Source organism: Lactuca virosa, chromosome 4 (assembly GCF_052849685.1).
Source record: "Lactuca virosa cultivar CGN04683 chromosome 4, Lactuca_virosa_CGN04683_v6, whole genome shotgun sequence".
In the NCBI taxonomy this organism is placed as follows: domain Eukaryota; kingdom Viridiplantae; phylum Streptophyta; class Magnoliopsida; order Asterales; family Asteraceae; genus Lactuca; species Lactuca virosa.
The window spans coordinates 262,956,260-262,976,909 of NC_136429.1; positions in this window are offsets into that span (position 1 = coordinate 262,956,260).

The window sequence follows — 20,650 nt, forward strand, 5'->3', positions numbered from 1 at the left end:
TTACCCTTTTAGTCCCTAAACTATTTTGATGGTTTTATAAGGGAACCAAGTCCTTTTTGTCCGGTCGATTAAGTCCTTTTGGCCAAAGCGAAGGGGTCACCCGGTTACCCCTTTGCCACATTAGCATTTGTTAACCAACTCCCCTAAATTGACTTTGAATTTTTCCAATTTGTTGACCAAACTTTCCATATCACCATTGTCCTCTGTTTGAGTTCTTTAATTTGGAGAGTTCAAGGAGGCTTCTTTGATGGCGGTGCTTTTGACTAGCCTTCACTCCATCAAACCCTATTCATTGCAAAATCAAATCTTAAGGAAATTAGACCATGCTCTTGTTTGTCTCATTTTTCTAGCGGAAAACATGAAAGGAAAAGGGCCAAGGCAGATCAACGGCTTCAGAGGGGGTGTTTGTCTTTGAAGTCGACCGGTAAGGTGGAGGTGTTGTGTTTTGAGCATACTAACACTCCTAAGGTGTTCATGCAACCCTAATGTGACATCCCCATTTTCACGGCTAGAAAAGATCGATTTTGTTTATGCTTTATAAAAATCAGAGTACTTCTTTTGATAAAAATGTTGCGGAATTTGTTCCTAGTAAAACATGATGAATACGTTATCAAAGCATTTCCGTAGAAATGTATTTTTATTCATTTTAAAACATTTGGGATGTCATTGTCAATACAGAAACATAAGCATAAACAGAACTTAAATTCATTTACACTAGTGTTCTACACCTCTTTAATCTCTCAGTGTAATGTAACTTCGTATCGGCACCTGTGATTCAAATAAGCTTGAGTGGGTCAGGTTGGGAAACTTGGTGAGTACATAGGGTTTTCAACCCACAATAATATAATTATTATGTTTAAACATCAAACAATCAACCCAATTACCCATCCCCATTATCTTCCTCACTCTTAAGGGTCTACCCTAAGAGTCATCTATCCTGCATTCATTCATTCCAAAGTCCCTTGCTTCCATGGTTTATATGACAGGCACTAAGTCCATAGCTGCCAATGCTCATTCGTAAAGCACTAAATCCATAGCTGCTAAAGTTCATTCATCGGGTACTAAATCCATAGCTACCAGTGTTCATCTAATAGGTACTAAGTCCATAGCTACCCACGTTTATCTATCAGGTACTAAGTCCATAGCTACCAACGTTTATCTATCAGGTACTAAGTCCATAGGTGTCGATGTTATTTATTAGGCACTAAGTCTATAGTTGCCTGTAAGTCCCCAAATATGCTTGTGTATCGATCAGATCCAATTGATGGTGCGGAATCCCAATCAATTGGATGATGTCAGATCAAATAGAAGAGAAGGAGAAGAAGAAGATGATGAATCTTGTGATGTATTCAATGATATGAATGATGCTCCTTACACAAGATTCTCTCTCACACACTATTCTTCTCTCTAGATTCTCTCTCTACAATATGATCTCCTTTCTCTCTCTTCTATCCGTACACTTGCATGCACTCCTCACCCTATATATATGAGACACCAGCCGTACACCCGTGTACGGCCGTACACACCCACAAAATTACATATTACATTATAGAAAAATATATTTCCTAGAAAAGCAAAGTATAAACCATATTTTTGACCCAACAATCTCCCCCTTGGTTTATAGCTTTCTTTTCTAATTGACCCAACAAGCTCCCCCTAAAACGGTAGCTGGCTTTTCTTGATAATCTTCATTGGGAGCTTGGCTTCAGCATTTATCTTCAATTTCTTCACAGCTTCAAGATGAACATGATGAATCTTCAATAATTGACTTCATCTTGAGCAGTTGGGCATTTCTTCAAGATTTGACTCTAAACGCACATTGGGTGAGGAGGCTTCTTGTACTGATTCTTGAAAGATAGCGCTTTCAGCTTGAGAATCTTCAGAGAGAACAATAGAGAAATCTAATGTTCTTGATCACTTCAGCAGGTTCATAGATAGCAGCAGATTGATTGAGGAGGCTTCAATGCAATCTGTCACATAATCTTCAAGTACAGCTTGACCTTGCTTCTGGGGTTGAAAGATTGAATGTTGGAAGAATAATCTTCATTTCTTGCTCCTTCGAATGAGAATTCTTCGATGATCACGGATGAAGCCTTGGCTCATAAACTCTCGATACAGTCACTATGAGTCTCATCTACACCTGAATTCACTTTTCAAGACAAAACAAAACAAAAAGAAAACTTAGCACACAAATTAGAACAGAAACAAAAATATTTTTGGATTTTTGATTTTTCTGAACAAGAAATAAAACAGAAATAAAAATATTTTTGGATTTTGAATTTTCAGATTTTTGAATTTTTTTTTTAATTCTCCCCCTAAATTTGTGCATAGAGGAAAACTATGAACAAATTTAACAAAAATAAAAATGATATCTAACTTTAAGAGTGATTTGGGATCAAAGTTTTTAGACAGCCTTTATCCGTTTATCAGTACCTCTCCCTTTATGAATAGATCTGGTCAATCACCGGTATTATGGTCCACTTAAACACGAGAGATTGTGACAAAATTAGGACATACTATAAGTGACAAGACAATGTGATCCTAAGTTCCTAGATAATATTCCTTAAGGACCATTCAGCTGACGACGACCAAAGATATTGTTGTCCACCTAAATTGAGCAGCGAGATATACAGACAACCTAGTGATTGTTCAATTTTAAATGTACTAGAACATGTTTCCCGCTTCCTGACATAGCCCAATAATCATGAACTTCCAAAGTACTCCTTACTTTAGGTGAGCAGAAAATTATTATGAGAGAAGTCAGATTTAGAATGCATATGCTATACACCCAGGTCGGATCTTTCAATCACGCAGAGAGTGAAACATATGACTGACTAGAGTTTCAGAGGGATTGAGAAGTAGAAGGTTGCATATGCTGTGTACCAGGTCGGATTGTTAATCATGCAAAGGAGACAGCATATGGCTAACAGATAGGAAGAATTACATAGATAGAAGATGCAGAGAAATAGAGTTGCATATGCTGCAGTCCAGGTCGGATCTTTCGATCACACAGAGGAAGCAACATATGACTAACAGTAGGAGAGAAAGAAAATAATTTCCTACAGACCTACTTTATCGGAATTCCCCAGTCGCCCCGTCAATACCAGAATTAAGGACAGAATCCATACATCGAGGAAAAGTTAAACCACGGTTCTAGATACAGGTTCTTTAATGTGACTGGTGGATTCTCATGTATAAATCCCCGCCCAACCTATCCGAGCGTCGTATTGTCAGGCTAAATGGAACTATCTAGGTCAGAATTTATCAAATCTCTAGATTCCTTAAGTTCATCTGCACCTAGTCAAGTCCATTGAATTTTTCGTGCCTACCAGCGCATCGAACACAGAGACTAGACAATTCAGATTCAGTCCCTTACACAGATTCAGATTGCCTGTTATCACATGATTATATCACTTCCCATCACATCACCTGCAAGCACATTCCATAACCAACATATTTTTGGATTTTTTTTTAAATTTTCTAGTTTTTGTTTTGTTTTTATTTTTCCCCCTAAATTTGTGCATAGGAGAGAAACGAAAGTAAATGCACAAATTTAAACTATCCTAAAACAAAAATTAGTATTTAAAGTGAATCAGCTTAAGAAAAACTCAGGAGTATCAAGAAGAAAACTCAAACCGTAAGTCACCGATTGAATTTGCATCCAGAAGGTCTGAGAACAGCACGCGTAATCTCAGAACAGATCCGAAAATTCTTCATGTCATTAAGCACTAACCCCATGAGTGATCCCTTCCTTTCTTCCCTTCCCACAAAGGACACATACTCTCAAATAATGTTCTGAGTGTTGTACAGTTGAGAGATGTCCCCTATCATGTGCCTGGAACAGCCACTACCAACAAACCGAAGTATGATGATATGCCTCCATAGCTGCTCCGACACAGAGCGGGATCCGTTGGTCTTTGGAACCCAGTCCATTTTGAAACTGGGTCGACCTTTTTCATCCTTGCATGGTACTCTCTCCCATGACATATCCTGTTTATCACAAACAGAAGGTGAAGAAATATTAGAATCGTTAGAAGATTTGGAGAGTGAGCCTTTGGAACCCATTTGTAGTTAGGTTTAACCCATTTCTTTTTCGATCTGATGGGTGGCTCAGTACTTGCTTTTGATCTTGATGTCGGCCGTTGAGATGACTTTGATTTTAGCTTCACGGGAGCATCTATTGGATTGGACTTCTTGGCCGACATACCCTTCTTGCTCTTGGGAGTTGGATTCTTGGCCTTCTGCGCGTTCCAGTCACCATGGTCTGAACGTGACCTTGAGTGATTTTTTTTTTGTAGAATCTCCCACCCTACGCGTTCTGCCATCCTTGTGCGTAGTAGGGAACGTATGCGCGATTTTGACAGTTTCGGGCTATGTGACCAGGTGTTCCACAGTGAAAACAAGTCTTTTTCTTCACTGGGAAATTGTTTCTTCCTGCCCCTGGTGGCTTGTCCATGCCTTGTCTCAGGTTGTTCCCACATGCACACTTGCAACAAGCCGTCAGTTTCGCTTGTTTTGGTGGCCTGTATTTCTCAACAGCAGGTTGATCAGAAGCAGTTGAGTTCGAAGCAACAGATTCAGAGCTCAAGGAGTCATTGGTTTATTCAATAGTTTTCTCCTTGTTCTCATCCTCTACTACTTTACCGTATACCATAAATGGTTCTCGGTCAATCTCTTCCTGGGTCAAAGGTTTTGCAGTGTAGTTGTGATTATAGGGAGGAGGGACACCTTCATACCCTAAACCCTTGGTTTGATTATCTTTAAAACTCAATTGTTTTTCTACTAAGGACTCGACTATCTTACTTGACGCAGTATAATTTTTGAAACTAACATCCGTTTTTCCACACTTAATTTTCAAAGTGTCAAGTTCTTCAGTTACAACAGCAAGTTTGCGTTTAATATGATCGTAATTTTCACACTTGTTGCTGTAATCTTCTTGAAGCTTTCGGAAATCCTTGATTTTGGCTTCTAATTGTGCTTTTAATGGTTTCTGACCTTTCCTAAGTTGATATCCTTCGTATTTTAGGTCCTCATTTTCCCTTTTTAGCAAATCAATTTGTTCGTGAAGAAATTTAATCGTAGCTTCACAAGATGGAGTACATGAAACCTCATTTACCGGAATGGATGAGGAACTCATTTTTTTTAAAGTGCCCTTTGACTAAAAACTCAAAAGTCAACCTTAAAAGTCAAATTTAAAAAGTCAAACTCAAAAGTCAAACTTAAAAGTCAAACCGAAAAGCTAAATTTGAAAATTTGAAAGTTAAATGAGAAAGTCAAAGTTTAAAGTCACAGGTCAAATTTTAAAAGTCAAAGTCAAAATTTAAGGGCAAAAGTCAAAATTAAAAGTCAAGAATTAAAAACTAAAAATTTTTGGAAGAAAATGTAGCTTAAAAATAAAATAAATTGATTTTGGGGTTAAAAATGTCAAAAATGCGAAAGTTGGAACCGAGAAGGACTTCTTTTGAATTAAATTTCGAAGGATTATTCCATCTAGCAACTTAGATCAGCTGGAAAAGGCGCTTTGTTGTTGAACCAAGGGACCCCGGTTCGAATCCCGGCAGCCCCCGTTTCCCTTTCCATTTTTTTAATACGAAGCTGTGCTGCGAGGACGAGGTGCGAGGGCGTCTACTGACCGAGATCGAGACCAAGGCTACTGAACCGTACACCTAGCCGCTCACCGAGTCGCACACTCCGAGGCCGCACACTCCGAGCCGTACACCGAGGCACACACCCTGGCCGCACACCGAGCCGGCCGCACACACCGAGCCGCACACTCCCTGGCCGCACACCCGAGCCGCACACCTTCAACTGATTCGCGAAAAAACGACGTTTTTCACCCTTTTTTGCTCCAAAACTCGATCAAAAACTCGTTTTTATGAAAAATGCAAAGAAGAAACCCCCCGTTATGTTGCCCCGATCTATTCAAAAACGCATAAATCCTTTCAAAATAAGATCAAATAAGCTCCAGATCTGACAAAATTGATTGATATAATCCAAAATCTGATACCACTTGTAAGTCCCCAAATATGCTTGTGTATCGATCAGATCCAATTGATGGTGCGGAATCCCAATCAATTGGATGATGTCAGATCAAATAAAAGAGAATGAGAAGAAGAAGATGATGAATCTTGTGATGTATTCAATGATATGAATGATGCTCCTTACACAAGATTCTCTCTCACACACTATTCTTCTCTCTACAATATGCTCTCCTTTCTCTCTCTTCTATCCGTACACTTGCATGCACTCCTCACCCTATATATATGAGACACCAGCCGTACACCCGTGTACGGCCGAAGACAGGTGTGCGGCCGTACACACGAGTACGGTCGTACATAGCCACAAAATTACATATTACATTATAGAAAAATATATTTTCCTAGAAAAGCAAAGTATAAACCATATTTTTGACCCAACACTGCCAATGTTCACTCATATCATCTTTCATCTCTCATCATTCATCTACCCATGTTTTACCCAACATATTCGTAGATAAAAAATACATATACAGTTTAAATTATTTAAAACATGTATAAAATCATTCATCCAGCATAGATAGCAAGTATACGGGTTATATGCACACATAGCACGTAATTTATATAAAATACTTCATATCTATGTGTAAGATGAAAGTAACTATGCACTCACTTGATAAGGTGGTGACTCGGTACTCGGACAACGCTTCGTTTACTTTAAAATAATTTCCTTCGACGAAACCTACTATTATTACCACTAGATTTTAGTCTAATATTTACCGTGACTAATTATTAGTCTTATTATTATTATTATTATTATTATTATTATTATTATTATATAAGCGTTTAAACAATATTTTCCAACCACTATGTACAGACAGGGGCCAGACATAAAACACCGGAGGGCAGGATCATTTTGGCATATAGCACTTTTGAAATCCAACAACCCATGCGGCCCTTCAAACTGGATTCCCCGTACCGTGAGTGGTTAAAAAGATATTATAACGACACTTATATAACCCATAATAATAGCTCAAATAATTATTATAAGGTCCTAATAACGTTACTATATTTAAGTAAAAGCTATATTAAAAATTAGGTAGGCGTATCTTACCTATGAGGGGGTTTGGCTAGAAGTCGTGCTCTGCAGGGGCAGAACTTCCGAGCCGAAAGCTCTTCTTCTCGGAGCCGTCGAGCGCTCCGGGGCTTTCTTCTAGCGCTAGGGGAGTTTTGGGAGGTTTAGAGAGAGAGTAGAGAGAGAAGGGTGGAGGTGTGAAGAAATGAGGGTGGAAGGGGTTGTATTTATAGGGTGAAGTATGACTGAAGTTGGTGCTACATGTCACCATTTAGTGGCAAGCCTTGGGGAGAAAGCAATGACCAAGATTGTGCCACGTCACCCCTTTTGCAGCAGCACCCTGCCGACTTCTAAACCCCCTAACTTTCACATACGAGCTCCGTTTTCGACTTTCTTTATATCCACGCGTACGTAAAAATAAGATCTACAACTTTACTTTTGACTCTGTCGGCTAATTCTCGACCGATCTTAAATTTAACAGTATGAGGAGATTATATTGTTAAATGTCCGCGTAAAATTTGTAACTTCTACATACAGACTCCGTTTTCGTCTGTCTTTTTACCGTTGAGTTCCTATTAATGAGATCTTCAACTCTCATTTAGGTCACGTAGGCCAAAAACCGCTCGAACTAAAATTCGAGTTTCAGGTCGTGCACTGCTATGCCAAATCTTAGAAAATTCATAACTTCCTCATACGAAGTCAGATTTGGGCGTTCTTTTTTTTGTATGTTGTCGGTTTAACGTATACTACAAATATTTTAGATTACTAAGGCTAAAAACTCCTCTATCGTAAATTCACTATTTACGTCTCCCGGTGCCATGCCGGTTTTGCCGTAAAACTTCGACGTGTCATAACTTCCTCGTTATAACTCGGATTTCGGCGTTCTTTATATGTACGGAACCCTTGTAACATATACTACAACTTGGTTAAGATTTACTCCTTCTAAATAATCTTCCATCAAAAACTCATTTTTTGATGCTCATTGTCTCTAAATTGACTAGCCCGGATCTACGAGCGTTACAATTATCTCCCCCTTAGGATGATTACGTCCCGAAATCATCAACGAAACAGGGCTTGTATAATGACTCCCTACGTTAACTCTTTATCCTAGGTAATAACCGTAACTTCTATGTTGCTTCGAACAAGTATCTTGGACTCCTTGACTGCAGGTAGTGCTTGATCTTGCATCAACCCCCTATCTCACGTTAAACTTCAAATTATGACATTCAAATCACAATCTCGATCCTTACTGGAGACTGTTTCTTCTTCTTAATAAACTTAAGATAAGTTCTTTTATTACTACAATGGGCCGATGAGTAATATTCTAATGACCTATCATCGTATGTTGCAACGCTCAGACTCAGGTCTCTTAGAGTCAAATTTCAGAACAGGCTATACCTTCCTTCATGTTCTAATTGATAGGTTTTAGACATAAGAACAATCCTATGTGCTTATACAAACCCTTTTGCTTGGATCTAGGTTTCTCTATTGTACATGCAATGAATCCAAGACTTACAAACCCTAATTTAGCATACATAATTTCAAAATTAACATATAACATCAGATCTAGATGTTTACCTCTTCAATGGAAGCTTGAATCTTCTTTCTTGGAGCTTAGAGTCACAATTGTAACTCCTCTAATGGCTTACAAACACCACAAGCAAGAAGGCAATTATGAGAGAGGAGGGAGGATGCTTAATTTCGGCCTAGGGTTTCTCTTGGGAAGCAAGTGGCCGAAAATTGAAGCCTATGGGTCTTATTTATACTGTAGGCTGCTAGGGTTTCAGTCTAAACCCTAATGGACAGCTTAATGACCAAGCAGCCCAAGGAACCTTCTGGAATAGGGCCTTGGACGAAAATATGATGATCCTTCATCATAATTTCGTTCCCCCTTAGTCCATTAGGTTTCCCAGCCCAAAACTCAACTATCACACATTTCACAGTTTATGCCCCTTTGTTTAATTAATCTCTTTTAGTCACCAAATTAATTCCTATTTAATTTATGACTAATACTAATGAAATAAATATGATTTCTCCTTTAATATATTATTCTTATAATATATTAATAAACCATAATGTCCTCTCTCTTTCTTTAAATTACCTCGTCAAGTTGCTTTGGTGAAGGCAACCCAAAAGGACCATGCATAACCGGGTCAAGTACATACCAAATATAGTTACGGGCTTAGACACTAATCCAACAGTCTCCCACTTGGATAAGTCTAGTAACTATATCTCACATATGACTTCAGAATCCGGTTAGCAATCGTAGCTCTTATACGCTTTTGTCAACTCTGATCAAAAATCATGTCCTTCAGATAAGGGATCATATAATCCTCTGTTCTAGATATCATGCTGACAATCCTTATTGACCAGCATTTTGTTTCTCAATCTCTGATTTGTTTGACATAGAATTTAGTTGAACACATCAACTTCATCCTGATCGGGCCCGGCACATAAGTCAAACCAAATCATCAAGTGGCCAAGATATCGCTTTTATTCTCTTAGGATAAAAGGAACAGATAAACTTCGACTTATATGCTTTTATTATCCACTAGCTAAGTTACACACAATAATACGTTTTATAACATCAAGTTACCGATGCGTTTTCGTATTATCAATGCATAATCAACTAGCAAACAATAACCATATCTCTAGGTTTAAAGATTATATGATATTATCATCTTGCGATCACTTATGATAACTTTCATGAAGTGATACTAGCAAGTGCGGGTTTATTCCAATGCTCAAAACATATTTCATAAGCACTCATAAACTTTGTAGCAAACTTTTGCTATGTCTAAAACATTTTAGACAATCTACAAACAAATTTATGACAATCTTCTTTCATATCTACTTCCAACATATGAGCGATTGTGGACTGTTCGAACAATCTTATTATTCAGGAAGTCAAAACATGCAAAATTGAAACAATAGATAAATAATCAACATAAGATAGTAACCTTTCTTATAAATAACACACCTTTATTTAATCATCAAATGTTGAATACAAAATTATCTGTTACAAGTTTCCTACCTATCTAATATAAACTAATATCGTCCTTTAGCCCAACGCTCCTAGCGTGCTTCAAATGCTTGACCCTACTCAGTCCCTTCGTAAGGGGATCTGCTGGGTTATCTTCCGACGATACCCTCTTCACAACGAGGAGTCCCTCTTCTACCCGATGTCTAATAAAATGGTATTTCCTGTCGATATGTCGAGATCTACCATGATCCCTTGGTTCCTTGGTTAAGGCAACCGCTCCTTCATTATCACATAAAATTTCCATGGGCTCCTTTATGGATGGCACAACTCCAAGGTCTCCAATGAAGTTCTTCAACCATATAGCCTCCTTTGACGCCTCGCTTGCCGCAATGTACTCTGATTCGCACGTTGAATCAGCTACGGTCTCTTTCTTGGAACTTTTCCAAGTTACTGCTCCTCCGTTCAGGGTAAAGACCCAGCCCGACTGCGATCGGTAATTATCTCGATCCGTCTGAAAACTAGCGTCACTGTACCCTCGCACCCTTAAGTCATCACTCCCACCGAGGACTAGAAACCATTCCTTGGTCCTTCGTAGGTACTTAAGAATATTCTTTACAGCAATCCAATGTGCTCTACCAGGGTTCCTTTGATATCTGTTGACCATGCTCAAAGCGAAGGCCACATCAGGGCGAGTACTGGTCATAGCGTACATAATCGAGCCAACTGCGGAAGCGTAAGGTACTCGGCTCATATCAGCTATCTCTGCCTCTGTACTCAGGCTCTGAGTCTTACTCAGTTTGGTATTGCACTGAATTGGCAACTCCCCTTTCTTGGAATTTTTCATACTAAAACGCTTTAGTACCTTTTCCAAGTATGTATCCTGACTGAGTCCTATCAGTCTCTTACTTCTGTCTCTCACTATCCTTATTCCCAGAATATACGCAGCCTCTCCGAGGTCCTTCATAGCGAAACACTTCCCAAACCAGGACTTGACCTCCTACAAGGTTGGGATGTCGTTTCCTATGAGTAGTATGTCATCGACATACAATACGAGGAAGCTCACTATACTCCCACTGGCCTTGACATACACACATGACTCATCTTCGCTTTGCAGAAAACCAAACTCTATAACCTTCTCGTCAAAACAAAGATTCCATCTGCGAGACGCTTGCTTTAATCCATAAATGGATTTCTCAAGCTTGCACACTCTATTGGGATGCTTCGCATCGACAAAACCCTCTGGCTGATTCATGTAAACATCCTCAGCCAACTTCCCATTAAGGAAATCAGTTTTAACGTCCATCAGTCATATTTCATAGTCATGAAACGCAGCTATTGCGAGCATTACCCTAATAGACTTTATCTTAGCAACCGGTGAGAAGGTCTCATCATAGTCAACTCCAGGAGTTTGAGTAAAGCCCTTCCCGACCAATCGCGCTTTATAAGTGTGCACTTTCCCATCCATGTCCATCTTCTTCTTGAAGATCCACTTGCACCCGACTGTCTTACGACCTGGTACATTATCAACCAAATTCCAAACTTGGTTGTCATACATGGACTGAATCTCGCTGTCCATTGCCTCTTTCCATTTAGCAGACTCTGGGCCTGCCATGGCTTCCTTGTAGCTATTAGGTTCATCCAGATTTATTAGTGTAGTATCACTAATAAACGTATCCCCTTCAGTAGTAATATGGAAACCATAAAACTGGGGTGGAACAATAACTCTACTTGAACGTCTAAGAGGTAAGGACTGGTCAATTGGTTCAACAGGAGTTTCCTCCTCAGGTTGAATGCCAGTGTCAGAGGTTCCTTCATCTCCTGACTCTTGAAGCTCTTCAAGGTCAATCTGACTCCCACTGTCTCCTTGACTTATGAGTTCTCTCTCTCTGAAAACCCCTCTCCTAGCAACAAAGACAACATTGTCACTTGGTCTATAGAAGAGATAGCCAAAAGACTTCTATGGATAGCCGATGAAATAACACTTCTCACTTGTCAGTTTAACGTATACTACAAATTTTTTTACATTACTAAGGCTAAAAACGCCTCTATCGTAAATACACTATTTACGTCTCCCGGTGCCATGTCGGTTTTGCCGTAAAACTTCGACGTGTCATAACTTCTTCGTTATAACTCGGATTTCGGCGTTCTTTATATGTACGGAACCCTTGTAACATATACTATAGCTTGGTTAAGATTACTCCTTCTAAATAATCTTCCATCAAAAACTCATTTTTTGATGCTCATTGTCTCTAAATTGACTAGCCCGGATCTACGAGCGTCACAATTATCTCCCCCTTAGGATGATTACGTCCCGAAATCATAAACGAAACAGGGCTTGTATAATGACTCCCTACGTTAACTCTTCATCCTAGGTAATAACCGTAACTTCTATGTTGCTTCGAACAAGTATCTTGGACTCCTTGACTGCAGGTAGTGCTTGATCTTGCATCAACCCCCTATCTCATGTTACACTTCAAATTATGACCTTCAAATCACAATCTCGATCCTTACTGGAGACTGCTTCTTCTTCTTAATAAACTTAAGATAAGTTCTTTTATTACTACAATGGGCCGATGAGTCATATTCTAATGACCTATCATCGTATGTTGCAACGCTCAGACTCAGGTCTCTTAGAGTCAAATTTCAGAACAGGCTATACCTTCCTTCATGTTCTAATTGATAGGTTTTAGACATAAGAACAATCCTATGTGCTTATACAAACCCTTTTGCTTGGATCTAGGTTTCTCTATTATACATGCAATGAATCCAAGACTTACAAACCCTAATTTAGCATACATAATTTCGAAATTAACATATAACATCAGATCTAGATGTTTACCTCTTCAATGGAAGCTTGAATCTTCTTTCTTGGAGCTTAGAGTCACAATTGTAACTCCTCTAATGGCTTACAAACACCACAAGCAAGAAGGCAATTATGAGAGAGGAGGGAGGATGCTTAATTTCGGCCTAGGGTTTCTCTTGGGAAGCAAGTGGCCGAAAATTGAAGCCTATGGGTCTTATTTATACTGTAGGCTGCTAGGGTTTCAGTCTAAACCCTAATGGACAGCTTAATGACCAAGCAGCCCAAGGAACCTTCTGGAATAGGGCCTTGGACGAAAATATGATGATCCTTCATCATAATTTCGTTCCCCCTTAGTCCATTAGGTTTCCCAGCCTAAAACTCAACTATCACACATTTCACAGTTTATGCCCCTTTGTTTAATTAATCTCTTTTAGTCACCAAATTAATTCCTAATTAATTTATGACTAATACTAATTAAATAAATATGATTTCTCCTTTAATATATTATTCTTATAATATATTAATAAACCATAATGTCCTCTCTCTTTCTTTAAATTACCTCGTCAAGTTGCATTGGTGAAGGCAACCCAAAAGGACCATGCATAACCGGGTCAAGTACATACCAAATATAGTTACAGGCTTAGACACTAATCCAACAGTCTCCCACTTGGATAAGTCTAGTAACTATATCTCACATATGACTTCAGAATCCGGTTAGCAATCGTAGCTCTTATACGCTTCTGTCAACTCTGATCAAAAATCATGTCCTTCAGATAAGGGATCATATAATCCTCTGTTCTAGATATCATGCTGACAATCCTTATTGACCAGCATTTTGTTTCTCAATCTCTGATTTGTTTGACATAGAATTTAGTTGAACACATCAACTTCATCCTGACCGGGCCCGACACATAAGTCAAACCAAATCATCAAGTGGCCAAGATATCGCTTTTATTCTCTTAGGATAAAAGGAACAGATAAACTTCGACTTATATGCTTTTATTATCCACTAGCTAAGTTACACACAATAATACGTTTTATAACATCAAGTTACCGATGCGTTTTCGTATTATCAATGCATAATCAACTAGCAAACAATAACCATATCTCTAGGTTTAAAGATTATATGATATTATCATCTTGCGATCACTTATGATAACTTTCATGAAGTGATACTAGCAAGTGCGGGTTTATTCCAATGCTCAAAACATATTTCATAAGCACTCATAAACTTTGTAGCAAACTTTTGCTATGTCTAAAACATTTTAGACAATCTACAAACAAATTTATGACAATCTTCTTTCATATCTACTTCCAACATATGAGCGATTGTGGACTGTTCGAACAATCTTATTATTCAGGAAGTCAAAACATGCAAAATTGAAACAATAGATAAATAATCAACATAAGATAGTAACCTTTCTTATAAATAACACACCTTTATTTAATCATCAAATGTTGAATACAAAATTATTTGTTACAAGTTTCCTACCTATCTAATATAAACTAATATCGTCCTTTAGCCCAACGCTCCTAGCGTGCTTCAAATGCTTGACCCTACTCAGTCCCTTCGTAAAGGGATCTGCTGGGTTATCTTCCGACGATACCCTCTTCACAACGAGGAGTCCCTCTTCTACCCGATATCTAAAAAAATGGTATTTCCTGTCGATATGTCGAGATCTACCATGATCCCTTGGTTCCTTGGTTAAGGCAACTGCTCCTTCATTATCACATAAAATTTCCATGGGCTCCTTTATGGATGGCACAACTCAAAGGTCTCCAATGAAGTTCTTCAACCATATAGCCTCCTTTGACGCCTCGCTTGCCGCAATGTACTCTGATTCGCACGTTGAATCAGCTACGGTCTCTTTCTTGGAACTTTTCCAAGTTACTGCTCCTCCGTTCAGGGTAAAGACCCAGCCCGACTGCGATCGGTAATTATCTCGATCCGTCTGAAAACTAGCGTCACTGTACCCTCGCACCCTTAAGTCATCACTCCCACCGAGGACTAGAAACCATTCCTTGGTCCTTCGTAGGTACTTAAGAATATTCTTTACAGCAATCCAATGTGCTCTACCAGGGTTCCCTTGATATCTGTTGACCATGCTCAAAGCGAAGGCCACATCAGGGCGAGTACAGGTCATAGCGTACATGATCGAGCCAACTGCGGAAGCGTAAGGTACTCGGCTCATATCAGCTATCTCTGCCTCTGTACTCGGGCTCTGAGTCTTACTCAGTTTGGTATTGCACTGAATTGGCAACTCTCATTTCTTGGAATTTTCCATACTAAAACGCTTTAGTACCTTTTCCAAGTATGTAGCCTGACTGAGTCCTATCAGTCTCTTACTTCTGTCTCTCACTATCCTTATTCCCAGAATATACGCAGCCTCTCCGAGGTCCTTCATAGCGAAACACTTCCCAAGCCAGGACTTGACCTCCTGCAAGGTTGGGATGTCGTTTCCTATGAGTAGTATGTCATCGACATACAATACGAGGAAGCTCACTATACTCCCACTGGCCTTGACATACACACATGACACATCTTCGCTTTGCAGAAAACCAAACTCTATAACCTTCTCGTCAAAACAAAGATTCCATCTGCGAGACGCTTGCTTTAATCCATAAATGGATTTCTCAAGCTTGCACACTCTATTGGGATGCTTCACATCGACAAAACCCTCTGGCTGATTCATGTAAACATCCTCAGCCAACTTCCTATTAAGGAAATCAGTTTTAACGTCCATCTGTCATATTTCATGATCATGAAACGCAGCTATTGCGAGCATTACCCTAATAGACTTTATCTTAGCAACCGGTGAGAAGGTCTCATCATAGTCAACTCCAGGAGTTTGAGTAAAGCCCTTCGCGACCAATCGCGCTTTATAAGTGTGCACTTTCCCATCCATGTCCGTCTTCTTCTTGAAGATCCACTTGCACCCGACTGTCTTACGACCTGGTACATTATCAACCAAATTCCAAACTTGGTTGTCATACATGGACTGAATCTCGCTGTCCATTGCCTCTTTCCATTTAGCAGACTCTGGGCCTGCCATGGCTTCCTTGTAGCTGTTAGGTTCATCCATATTTATTAGTGTATTATCACTAATAAACATATCCCCTTCAGTAGTAATATGGAAACCATAAAACTGGGGTGGAACAATAACTCTACTTGAACGTCTAAGAGGTAAGGACTGGTCAATTGGTTCAACAGGAGTTTCCTCCTCAGGTTGAACACCAGTGTCAGAGGTTCCTTCATCTCCTGACTCTTGAAGCTCTTCAAGGTCAATCTGACTCCCACTGTCTCCTTGACTTATGAGTTCTCTCTCTCTGAAAACCCCTCTCCTAGCAACAAAGACAACATTGTCACTTGGTCTATAGAAGAGATGTACAAAAGTCTTCTGTGGATAGCCGATGAAATAACACTTCTCACTTGTCAGTTTAACGTATACTACAATTTTTTTTAGATTACTAAGGCTAAAAACTCCTCTATCGTAAATTCACTATCTACGTCTCCCGGTGCCATGTCGGTTTTGCCGTAAAACTTCGACGTGTCATAACTTCTTCGTTATAACTCGGATTTTGGCGTTCTTTATATGTACGGAACCCTTGTAACATATACTATAACTTGGTTAAGATTACTCCTTCTAAATAATCTTCCATCAAAAACTCATTTTTTGATGCTCATTGTCTCTAAATTGACTAGCCCGGATCTACGAGTGTTACAATTATCTCCCCCTTAGGATGATTACGTCCCGAAATCATCAACGAAACAGGGCTTGTATAATGACTCCCTATGTTAACTCTTCATCCTAGGTAATAACCGTAACTTCTATGTTGCTTCGAACAAGTATCTTGGACTCCTTGACTGCAGGTAGTGCTTGATCTTGCATCAACCCCCTATCTCACGTTACACTTCAAATTATGACCTTCAAATCACAATCTCGATCCTTACTGGAGACTGCTTCTTCTTCTTAATAAACTTAAGATAAGTTCTTTTATTACTACAATGGGCCGATGAGTCATATTCTAATGACCTATCATCGTATGTTGCAACGCTCAGAATCAGGTCTCTTAGAGTCAAATTTCAGAACAGGCTATACCTTCCTTCATGTTCTAATTGATAGGTTTTAGACATAAGAACAATCCTATGTGCTTATACAAACCCTTTTGCTTGGATCTAGGTTTCTCTATTGTACATGCAATGAATCCAAGACTTACAAACCCTAATTTAGCATACATAATTTCGAAATTAACATATAACATCAGATCTAGATGTTTACCTCTTCAATGGAAGCTTGAATCTTCTTTCTTGGAGCTTAGAGTCACAATGGCAACTCCTCTAATGGCTTACAAACACCACAAGCAAGAAGGCAATTATGAGAGAGGATGGAGGATGCTTAATTTCGGCCTAGGGTTTCTCTTGGGAAGCAAGTGGCCGAAAATTGAAGCCTATGGGTCTTATTTATACTGTAGGCTGCTAGGGTTTCAGTCTAAACCCTAATGGACAGCTTAATGACCAAGCAGCCCAAGGAACCTTCTGGAATAGGGCCTTGGACGAAAATATGATGATCCTTCATCATAATTTCGTTCCCCCTTAGTCCATTAGGTTTCCCAGCCTAAAACTCAACTATCACACATTTCACAGTTTATGCCCCTTTGTTTAATTAATCTCTTTTAGTCACCAAATTAATTCCTAATTAATTTATGACTAATACTAATTAAATAAATATGATTTCTCCTTTAATATATTATTCTTATAATATATTAATAAACCATAATGTCCTCTCTCTTTCTTTAAATTACCTCATCAAGTTGCTTTGGTGAAGGCAACCCAAAAGGACCATGCATAACCGGGTCAAGTACATACCAAATATAGTTACGGGCTTAGACACTAATCCAACAGTCTCCCACTTGGATAAGTCTAGTAACTATATCTCACATATGACTTCAGAATCCGGTTAGCAATCGTAGCTCTTATATGCTTCTGTCAACTCTGATCAAAAATCATGTCCTTCAGATAAAGGATCATATAATCCTCTGTTCTAGATATCATGCTGACAATACTTATTGACCAGCATTTTGTTTCTCAATCTCTAATTTGTTTGACGTAGAATTTAGTTGAACACATCAACTTCATCCTGACCGGGCCCGACACATAAGTCAAACCAAATCATCAAGTGGCCAAGATATCGCTTTTATTCTCTTAGGATAAAAGGAACAGATAAACTTCGACTTATATGCTTTTATTATCCACTAGCTAAGTTACACACAATAATACGTTTTATAACATCAAGTTACCGATGCGTTTTCGTATTATCAATGCATAATCAACTAGCAAACAATAACCATATCTCTAGGTTTAAAGATTATATGATATTATCATCTTGCGATCACTTATGATAACTTTCATGAAGTGATACTAGCAAGTGCGGGTTTATTCCAATGCTCAAAACATATTTCATAAGCACTCATAAACTTTGTAGCAAACTTTTGCTATGTCTAAAACATTTTAGACAATCTACAAACAAATTTATGACAATCTTCTTTCATATCTACTTCCAACATATGAGCGATTGTGGACTGTTCGAACAATCTTATTATTCAGGAAGTCAAAACATGCAAAATTGAAACAATAGATAAATAATCAACATAAGATAGTAACCTTTCTTATAAATAACACACCTTTATTTAATCATCAAATGTTGAATACAAAATTATATGTTACAAGTTTCCTACCTATCTAATCTAAACTAATATCGTCCTTTAGCCCAACGCTCCTAGCGTGCTTCAAATGCTTGACCCTACTCAGTCCCTTCGTAAGGGGATCTGCTGGGTTATCTTCCGACGATACCCTCTTCACAACGAGGAGTCCCTCTTCTACTCGATGTCTAATAAAATGGTATTTCCTGTCGATATGTCGAGATCTACCATGATCCCTTGGTTCCTTGGTTAAGGCAACCGCTCCTTCATTATCACATAAAATTTCCATGGGCTCCTTTATGGATGGCACAACTCCAAGGTCTCCAATGAAGTTCTTCAACCATATAGCCTCCTTTGACGCCTCGCTTGCCGCAATGTACTCTGATTCGCACGTTGAATCAGCTACGGTCTCTTGCTTGGAACTTTTCCAAGTTACTGCTCCTCCGTTCAGCGTAAAGACCCAGCCCGACTGCGATCGGTAATTATCTCGATCCGTCTGAAAACTAGCGTCACTGTACCCTCGCACCCTTAAGTCATTACTCCCACCGAGGACTAGAAACCATTCCTTGGTCCTCCGTAGGTACTTAAGAATATTCTTTACAGCAATCCAATGTGCTCTACCAGGGTTCCCTTGATATCTGCTGACCATGCTCAAAGCGAAGGCCACATCAGGGCGAGTACAGGTCATTGTTGGGGTGCAAAGTTCTTCTTGTATGACTTTGTAATGGGTTGACTTGTGTAGACCCACTTGTATGTGGTGCATTAGCCTTTTGACTAATGAGTATTAGAGAGTGAGAGAGAGACATGTAAACACCTCTATAAATAGTGGGTTCATACCACTTGTAGAGGTGTGCTTGAGAGATGTAAAAGTGAGTGTGTGAGTGTGTGTTATTTATGTAGATGTAGATCTATGTCCCTTTTTGTAACACAATACATATTCAATACATCTCTTGAACACCCAAATCACCATGTTCATTGTGCAAACTTTAATTCAGCATGCCAAACCATGTTCTTTGTCACTACAATTGGTATCAGAGCGGGTCTTCAAGATCAAGGTGATTTTTGAAGAACGATTCTCGGTTTGGCTAATATTGTCGCAATTTGATCAATTTTGGTGAGTCTCTCTCTATGATCTCTCGTAATATTTGAATCGTGCGTTGCATTTTTAAATTGTTGATCGTTTTGATTCATTGGATCTAATTCGTTTCAATTCCTTTGTTTGATCCAATTAATTTTTGCTTAGATCAAAATTTCTAAAATCATTCTCAAATTCGAAATTCACTGTTCATAAAATTTCTTTTCTTTTTGTGGTAATTGTTTACTTGAATCAAAAACTAGCCCAAAAACAATCAACTACTATTCACGATTGAAAGCCTTAAGCCCAAAATTTAACTTGTTACTGTTCATCAATCTTGTTTTAAGCCCAAATGAATAGATCCGATACAGTTCTCATAATCGATCCCATTTATTCATCAAAATCTGTTGATGTGTATATGTTTGTCAACATATATTTGAAACTCGGAAGTCGTAATCAACATTACTGTTAATCTTGTTCTTGATTTTCGTTTTCATTTTATCAGTTCTTATAATCGATGAGTTTCGCTTTTTGTGATAAACTTGTGAATCGATATGTTTGAATACAAAAATCGATAATGATCAAGTTATTCGTTAAATCAGATCGACAAGTTAATGACTCTTGGTTTGAAGATTTTGATTGAACTCGGAAATTGTTGATTTGGATCGATATCGATTTTGGTTATTGAGTTTATCAGTCGAGATGTTTCAAGAACTGATGAACGAACAGGGTGAATCTGTTGAATTAGTGAGTTTAATCCAAAAATCGATTTGAGAAAAAGGATTTTGGTGTTTGTCGATAATCAATTTTGGGTGTCAACTGCCAAAAAGTCAAAATTGGGAACGAATGATCGAATGTTTGGAGTCGAGTATTGAGGATCGATTGGTTATTGGGTTTGTATACAAGGATCGATTTTAAACGAAGGTTAAAGACTGTGGGAACGAATAACTGTAAAAGTCGATGTTCGAAGTCTGGATTTCAATTTCGTTCGTTTTGGGTTTGAGTTTGATGATTTGTGATGAAAAAGTGAATGGATGGA